This window comes from Manis pentadactyla, chromosome 9 (genome assembly GCF_030020395.1).
Source record: "Manis pentadactyla isolate mManPen7 chromosome 9, mManPen7.hap1, whole genome shotgun sequence".
NCBI classification, from domain to species: domain Eukaryota; kingdom Metazoa; phylum Chordata; class Mammalia; order Pholidota; family Manidae; genus Manis; species Manis pentadactyla.
Genome location: NC_080027.1, coordinates 28,474,270 through 28,483,963, shown reverse-complemented (window position 1 = coordinate 28,483,963; position 9,694 = coordinate 28,474,270).

The window sequence follows — 9,694 nt, the reverse complement described above, 5'->3', positions numbered from 1 at the left end:
AAAATGTAAATGCCAATCAAACTGAAAAGGGCTTTCTTTGTTAAGAAGAGAAAACTTTGCAACCGAAAAAAATGTTTTTCTGAAAATGTCTTCAGATCGTTTTTTTTTCTTAATTCTGTGAGCTTCTTGAAGAAAGGGGACATATTTTAACAATTTTTTGAGCAATAAATGCCAAGCACTATGCAAACTTTTGTATCTCTTCATTTGTTTAACCTATATTCATGGAGTAGTGATTATGAGCTAGGACCTTTGGTAGGCCCTTGGGATCCATCAGTGAATTAAATGGACAAAAATTTCTACTCCTTGGAAAGGGAGGAATGGATAAGGAATGGATGGGCTATTAATATAATAAATCACTAAATTATATGGCATGTTAAAAAGTGATAAATGCTGTGGAGAAAAAGATAGGGCTAGTTAGGAGAAGTTGGACTAGGGGTGCTAGAGTGAGAGAAAGGACAGGTGTTGTTCTCTGATCACTGTGTTGACTCCCTTCAAAGGTGACATTTGAGCAGAACTTGAAGGAGCTGAGAGTGTCATCCATGCAATATGTGTGCGGGGGTCTGTCAGCACCAGTGTTGCCAAAGAGCATGAAGACAGTGGTAGAGATGAGATCCCTCAAGGCCATATCAGCCACAGTGGTACTGGTCTCACTGGATCCCAGTTGTCCCGTAGGCCAGCCCGGGGAGGTGATACTATCATCCCTGACTGAAGGATGAAGAAACTGCAGCCCAGAGAAAGACGAAGTGATTCCTTCACAATTACAAGTGCAAATCAGGAAATGAGTTCTAATTTCAAGATCAGATCTGAGTCATCTCAAACAGGTTTCATTTTTTTCAGTCTTCATCATCTAAAATAGTACCTAACACATAGTAGTTGCTCAGTAAATGCTGATGAGTGAATATATAAACCTTTTAATCATTCTTCTCAGGTGGCAGTCTTCCATGTGTTTCTCTGATTTACTCTGTAAGATTCTTGTGTTTGAAATGTAACATGGATACAGGGGAGAATAAATGTAATAATTTACAATTTAGATATGATGGGTAATAAAGGCAGATTTGTATTCATTTTGTTTCAATTCTGGTTGAGATATTTACTAGCTATGTGACGTTGGGCACTTTTTCTTATGTGAGTAATAAAGATAATATATGCATAAAATAATATACATATGTGTATATATGTTTATAAGTGTGTATATATTATTGGGTTGTCACTTAACAACAAAGGACTTAGAACAGTACATGATATGTAGTAAACAGTAAGTGATGGTGGTGGTAATGATGAATGGTTGAAAGAAAAGGTTATTTGCTATTGAGTATTAATATAATCTATATAAAAGACCTTTCTCATAAAACTCCTAGAAAAAAACATAGGCAAAAATCTCTTGGATGTGAACATTAGTGACTTCTTCATGAATATATCTCCCCGGGCAAGGAAAACAAAAGCAAAAATGAACAAGTGGGACTATATCAAGCTGAAAAGCTTCTGTACAGCAAAGGACACCATCAATAGAACAAAAAGGTCTCCTACAGTATGGGAGAATATATTCATAAATGACAGATCCGATAAAGGGTTGACATCCAAAATATGTAAAGAGCTCATGCACCTCAACAAACAAAAAGCAAATAATCCAATTAAAAAATGGGCAGAGGAGCTGAACAGACAGTTCTCCAAAGAAGAAATTCAGATGGCCAACAGACACATGAAAAGATGCTCCACATCACTACTTATCAGAGAAATGCAAATTAAAACCACAATGAGATATCACCTCACACCAGTAAGGATCACCACCATCCAAAAGACAAACAACAACAAATGTTGGCGAGGCTGTGGAGAAAGGGGAACCCTCCTACACTGCTGGTAGGAATGTAAATTAGTTCAACCATTGTGGAAAGCAATATGGAGGTTCCTCAAAATGCTCAAAATAGACTTACCATTTGACCCAGGAATTCCACTTCTAAGAATTTACCCTGAGGATGCAGCACTCCAGTTTGAAAAAGACAGATGCACCCCTATGTTTATCGCAGCACTATTTACAATAGCCAAGAAATGGAAGCAACCTAAGTGTCCATCAGTAGATGAATGGATAAAGAAGATGTGTTACATATACACAATGGAATATTATTCAGCCATAAGAAGAAAACAAATCCTACCATTTGCAACAACATGGATGGAGCTAGAGGGTATTATGCTCAGTGAAATAAGCCAGGTGGAGAAAGACAAGTACCAAATGATTTCACTCATATGTGGAGTATAAGAACAAAGAAAAACTGAAGGAACAAAACAGCAGCAGAATCACAGAACCCAAGAATAGACTAACAGTTACCAAAGGGAAAGAGACTGGGGAGAATGGGAGGGTAGGGAGGGATAAGGGCAGGGAAGAAGAAAGGGGGTATTATGATTAGCATGTATAATGTTGGGGGTGGGGGAAAGGGGAGGGCTTTGCAACACAGAGAAGACAAGTAGTGATTCTACAGCATCTTGCTATGCTGATGGACAGTGACTGTAATGGGGTTTGTAGGGGGGACTTGGGGTAGGGGAGAGCCTAGTAAACATAATGTTCTTCAAAAAAATAAAAATAAATAAATTAAAAAAAAAAACACCTTTCTTATTGGGATCTTTTTTTGGCATTACATTCAGCAAGGGAAGTGCTGTCCTGAAGGTGGTTGTTTGACCTCAAAGTCTACCTTTTAAAGAATGAGAATGGGTCTAGGGCTCAGGGCTGGGGTCACAGTAAGGGGTTGCAAAGGGGTTGCTGCTAACTGCTCACCTTAGTCCTGTCTCTGGGGTTGTTAGTCTTGCCACATCAGCAGAGAATGTCCTCCTTTTCATTTACAAGCTTGAGCAGGGTGACATTTTCTGCTGATGTCCTGACTCCTGAAGTTTTTGTTTTGGCAGAGCATTCTTTATTCATAACCATTTCCCGTGAGAAAATCTGTGGAGTTGTGAATATGGCCAAAATTGAGTTACTTTCTAGTTTGTGTCTATAAAGAGCCACCGTCATTTCAACTGAAGTCCCAAGGTGCTGAAAATTTACATTTTGACATGACCATTACTCTGAGAGGAGCTGTACTCCTCATAAGCTCTTTTTATTGAAGGCTATCTTATATAAGCTTTAATTATATTAAACTGTGTAGATAATGATGCCAGTGGTTCTTTGTGGTTTCATGAATGAAGCTCTCTTTTGCATATAAAAAATGTCATGCTCTACTGTATTATAATTAATGACAGGAAGCCACTATAAATACAACACCATTCTGAAATCAATGTTTTATGCCTCACATGTCTGTCAGACATTGGTGTGAGACCCTGAAACAGGCCGTGACAATGGTTGGGACACAGATGGATTCTGTGGCCCCTGGAATAACTCTGCAGCCCCCTGAAATCCTTGGCCTTCTGCAGCACCACCGTCACGCTTCCCAGCTTTGTTTTCTCTGTTTCCATTCCTTACAGAGCTTTTTAAGACCAACAGGGCACACTGTTTGAGCTACAAAGTCTCTTCCCAGGAAAGCATGCTTCGCCATTAGAGGACATAAAAAACCCAATAAAGCAAGAAATGCAACTTGACCACTTTGGTACAAGCAAAGCAATAACTATTTAATGGCCAGTAAATGTAATTGTGGAGGTGACATTTTTTTTATAGCAGTATATGTGATTACACTTTTATAGCAATAAAAAAGATAGCACCTCTGTATTTGCATGGCCAGCTGTGAAAAGCCATTTGTTACTTGCCTGGCTGTCCGGGTCACCTGCTCTGCTCTGCTGCCAGAGGCACCGCTAACCAGCCCAGAACCAAGCATGCTTAGTTCACTCTGGTAATGTTCTAACAGGTCACCTTCTCCGTGGCTGCTTTGTGGGGAAAAGAAACACAGGAAGCTTATTTAAGCTTTGAGTGCTTAGGTTTCACTCATTTCATCAGTAGATACCTGGCTTAATTTAGTCTCAAACGACATGAAGTCTTGACTGACTAGGAAGTTTTTCCGCAGGCTAGGAAATGGGTGTCCTCAAGGCTGTTGAGTTAGTGAGGCGTTAGTCCCTACTCCCGTGCTTGAAATCTCAGAGGAAGAATTTTCTTTTAGACAACTTGGAGATTAAGTTTTGTCAAACTGAGAATATCCTCCTTGGTTACTGTTGAGGGTAACCATTCCCTTAATTTTATTCTGAAGGGGTTTGCTGGGCTCTTTGCTAAGAGTCGAGTTTAATTGGAAAAAGAAGCTTGAACCCAGTAAGGGTTAAGAGGTGTGGAGAGGGAGGGGATGACAAAGTTGAGGGAGCAGGATTAACAAGGGGTGGTCAGTGACCACCAGGCAGGGGATATTTCTGTGGACTGCTTTCCTGCTGTCAGAGCCACTTAGGTATATCTCTGGATGCTACGATTCTTTCTTCCTTTTTTGGAGAAAGCAATAGGGATGCTGTAATTACAGACCTAAACTTACATTCAAACACACTGCAAATAATTACATAGCGCCTCATATATTGCCTGGCATATAATAGGAACTCAATAAATATTTATTGAATGGATTAATAAATGAACAACTTCACAGACATATTCTTTGATCAGTATTCTTGAGAACATTGCCTACATGTTATAAGTGCCTTGGCCACAATAATAAGAACTATATAGTAGTTACCTGTATAGTAAACTGGCCTGGGAAAAATCACAGAGCAACATTCAGGGCTTGGAACATGCTGGCCTTGCCGTCTGAGAAGCAAGGTAAACAGTTCTCTTCACAATAGGATATTATAATTTCTCTCCTTTTCTGCTCCTCTAATTCATTACAATTAAACTTCAAAAACCTTAATATCTCCCAGGGACATTCCAAAGTTCCTGTTGTTTTGTGTGATTTCTCTGTTCAGAGCACAGGTAATTTCATAGCCATAAATGGCTCGACTGCTCTTTCAAATATAGTGACATTTTGTTACATTTTGAATGAACTGTAATATTCTGTCTGTTTTGGGATAGGAAAAATTAGTTCACCTGCATCTGGTTTCTAAACAAAACTGAAAGTGATAGATGCAGAGACAGAGGCTGCCTGAATTTAAGATTCAGGAAAGAATTACTGAGGACCTATAAGGGGTCACACCCAAGTTACACAGTGCCTGATACTTGCACATACACGATCTAATTATGTCAAAGACAATCTTAGCATCTTTCCTCTTCTATAAATTATTCAATTTGGGGGGACCCTCTGCAGAACTTACCTTTTATTTTGGTATTTTGTGAATCTGTTTAAGAACATGCTTGTAATTTCAGCAATTGCTTAATTGCTGATTATAGACTTGATTGGTTATAGTCCATGAAGAGCTTGTTGAAAATGGGTTGCCTCATCTACATCATTTATTGATTAGGGACAGACTCAGGGTATTCACTCAAAATGTGTCTGTTGAAAGAATGAAGGAGTAAATGATACAAGAAACAGTCACATACTATACTTCATGGTTTCTCTTTATTCTACTAAGTTTAGGGGGGTACCATGGGCTCCCTTATGATGCCATCTATTAGGATTTTATACAACTTAAATAAGTTTGACAGTGCAGAAAAGCTAGCCTTACATAATCGCTTGGGTGCTGATAGAAAACACAAGACTCTGGGGTCAGAAACAAAGGGCTTTATCATCCACTGTGAAATCAGTAGCAGGAGCAGGAGCATAGTCACACCAGTTCTGCTGTCCCTAAATTCCACATAACAACAAAGAGAACCAGGCAGAGCCTTCATACTCAGTGGGGTGCACCACAAAAAAGGAGCTCTGAGGTTAGGGAATCTGCTGCTTTTATAGCAAACAGCAAGGGTGTTCTTTGACCAGAGGGAGGGTACATTTGCAGCATTGGTCCATGTAGCATATTCTCCACTTTTCAGAAATGCCAACTGCATAAAACATCCTGAGAAGTAGCACAATGGCACTTTCACAGAGGATGCTTAGGATCATGCATACTGGGGGGCACAGATGCTTGTGTCTGATTGAATCCAACGCCAAGTAGCTGGGAGACACTTTCATGTGACACAGTCACTTTGCAGAGAAGACCAAAGTTCTAAGAGGTGAAATGACTTGTTCAAGGTTGTACTAGTAATGTTCCCAGATAGAAATCCACTTCTTCACACTCTAAATTGAATACTTTTTCCATGACACCACCCTTGCCGCACTATATTACTTTTGTTACTTATATTCCTTATAGCTGTACCGTAATTTTCAACTTTTGTTAAGAAGATTCCCTCACTTGTTCTTTGCTTTGTATCCACGGAAGTTAATGCTCCTGTGGTGCAGTACTTCACAAAACGATTGTGTTGAACGCCTGGTACAGCAAAAAAGCTCTATGGAAAATCATTTAATCTCCAAATATGTTTAGGATATAGTGCATACACTGCCCCACAGCTAGAGATTCACAGTGTAGGGAGGGCACAGCAAAAAGTTTAAAGGCATGGACTCTGAAGTCAGGGAGGTTTGGATTCAAGATCTCTCATTGGGTTTATGACCTTGAGCATGGTATTTCAATTTTATGATTATCAGTTTTATCCTCAGAAAAATGATTACATCTATTTCACAAATATAATTAAAAGGTTTAATGAGGTAACAGATTTAAAGTGCTTGGCACATTGTCTGAAATATAGCTTAATATGTCTCAATAAGGAAGTCAGAATGAATGCACAATAAAGGCCTGCATTAAAGAAGCCCACCAAACAGAGTTTCCCGAATTTTTGGGCCATGGAACAGCAAATTTATTTATTTATTGAATTGCTCATCTCACATGGCATGGGTCTATTCTTCTTAAAGACCCATTCAAGGAAGATACACTGGAGAAGCAAAAGGGCTCTGCCTCATTTAGAGATGGTTGGACCAAGGGATTAAACTCTCTACAGAGGAGCTAAATTTCACGAATAACTCCTTCAATATCCTTGAATTGCTCTATAAAACAGGAAAAGTTTGGCTTTTGTGATGTTCTGAAGCCCGGGTCAGATTTCTTGGCAGTTTCTAAGATGTGTTAAAACATCACTGCTTATTGATTTAACTGTATTCCACCAAACATGTTGATTTCATTCTGCCACCTCAGGGGAAACTCTTCTGACAGCAGGTTCACTGAATCTTTATTCCAAGCGCATGTGGCTGATAATCTGAGCAAACACACCACTCCAGAATGCTAAATACTCTTCCAGACACAGGTAAACACAGGTGGAATCCAGCAGGCAAGCATCTCTGCCCCCCAATGACAAAAGAGCCCTCTGAGCTTAGGTTGGTCCAGACTTTCTGCCTGGAATTTAATAAATACTGTGGGTTCTGAGTTACCTGGATTTTGGGGAGAATTTTTCTGTTTAGAAAACTCTTAGTTGAAATGTCAAACACACAAGAAAGCCTCTGTTGGTGCTTCTAGGAATCTGCCCTGTACTGCCAGGGTGCACTGGCTTCTAAGAGCTAATTACGCATCCCTCTGCCCAACTCAGTGTTTGGCGATGTCTTGGTAATGGCTTGAAGTAGGTCTTGGTGGGGGTTTTTACACTACAGAAACCAACAAATTCTAAAAATCAGAGCTGCTCCCACCCCCAGAGCTGGTGTGCACACTGCCATCTTATTCCTCAAACATGTCTGGGGGTTTTCGAAGTACTTCCTTGCCTTGTCACACTGGCATCATGTCGGTGGGCTGTGTTGCTCACTAACCTTGAGGTCAAAAATGGTATTTTCATTTTTCCTATGTGTTTAACATCTAGGACATTGGTAGGCATTCAGTAAAGGTATTTGAATCCATAAATGAAATGAATGATTCTGCAAATCAGTCATTTATGAGATTGAGTTTTCTGTGAGAAATGGAAAGAATTGTGTAGGTAACTGCTCTGCATTGTTAAATAGTGTGGCCAGCCCAGTTGTAGTATTTATTCTTGGATTACATTACAGGTCTGGAGCTGCTCCAAAGATAATTTGTATGTGTCTTCATCCCCAGAGCAGGATTCACCTGACTACTGTGGCATCTCCTTGTGTGGCCATTTGGTGGGAGGAAATCAGAGCTAAATCTAATTGCTCTTGCAGGCTACTAACCCCTCCCCTTCCCTTAGGATCTGGAAGGAAATTGAAGTTACAACTTTTGATGGAATCACAAATTATTTATTAGGGTAGAATGTCCTGTGTCTGTACACTTGCAACCATAATGGCCTGTTGAGGACTTAGTCTCAAAAATCACTGTTCTTAAGATTTAAAGAGGGTACAGTTGACATGTAAAAACTGGTATTTTAAAATCGGAACTGAACACAGAAACTGTTGCTTAACACGTCGTACTAGTCTATTATAGATTAAAAAATGAAGACACAAAGAAGGAAATGACTTTCCCAATTGTACCATTAGACGAGATGAGTGACTTTATGACCAAATGATTCAGGGTTCTTTACATGCTGAGGCCAAAGATTTTGGCCACTGCTTTCTGTGATTGTACTGAGAGAAGCTCAATTAATTCTGATGACAATGGAGAATTTTATTAGAAGTAATAAAAGCAATCTTTTATTCTGTGCTCTCTATGGTGCCAGGGCTGTGTTAAGTGTTTTACATATATTATTTAACCAGCACAACCCTTCGAGGGAGGAATAATTATCCTTCTTTTACTGATGAGAAAATTGAAACCCACAGTGGTTGAATGAGATTTCTATGATCACATAGTTACTGAGAGGCATACTGGTACTTAGATCCATGTGTATCTCCTCCCCAAATCAAAGCTGTAAATCACCCTATAGTATATGGCCTTCCATTTCACTGCAAGGTCAAAGGGTGGCAAAAATATACACACACATATGTATCTTATATATGTATCTCCATTTTTGAGGAAGGTGAGGTTCAAGTTCAAATATCAGTAACATTCTAGAGAAATTCTTTTGGAAGTTATCAATTTGTTCCAGTCCAGAATTTCCCTTCTTTCTATGTGTTACATGTCCTGAGAGTGCACATAGTATATATTTTAGGGGAGGTGTAGGGGATAAATGAAGCCGTATGATCACTAGAATCAAAGTTGGGAGAGTGATATTCTAGATCTTTGTGTGACTTTGGTCTTGTACAGACCAATTTGTATGGATGTAGTGTGCATAGTGAGAGCAGGGCTTTTTAGAGCCAGGTCTAAGTTCAAATTCTAGCTCTAGTACTTACTCTCTGTGTGACATTAAGCAAAGCATATAACTTCTATGATCCATTGTTTGTTCAACTACAAAATGGACATGGTGGTTATCTACCTCTTAGTTCCGTTGTATGGATAAGATGGGATAATTTATATGAAACTCAAGGGTACCAAATTCATGTTAATGCAAATGAACAGACATCCTATAAAAATACAGTTTAAATAAATTCAAAGCTTTCCTATGCCTCTCAAAAATCACCTCTAAGTTTTGGGGGTGACAGTGAAGTATATAGTCTTAGAACACAGGAGATATCTTTAAAATTATTTTTAACTGTGGATACTCTGAAAATCCTCCATCTGTGAAATGGCTGCTCTAAAAAATTCTGCTGGTCTCTCACCCTCTTGATATCAAGGAATATTTTCCCTATAACCAGCCCACATGGTTGGTAACTCTCATCCTCCCACCATTGTTATTTTTCTCTTCTGAGAACTTGTCTCTTTTTTAGTATAACTTCTTCTTCTACCTCCAGACAAAGCATGGATCCTTCTCTAGACAAAGTTCATTATTCCATTATCTGCATCAGCATAACAAGGCACCATAGCAGCAAAGAGC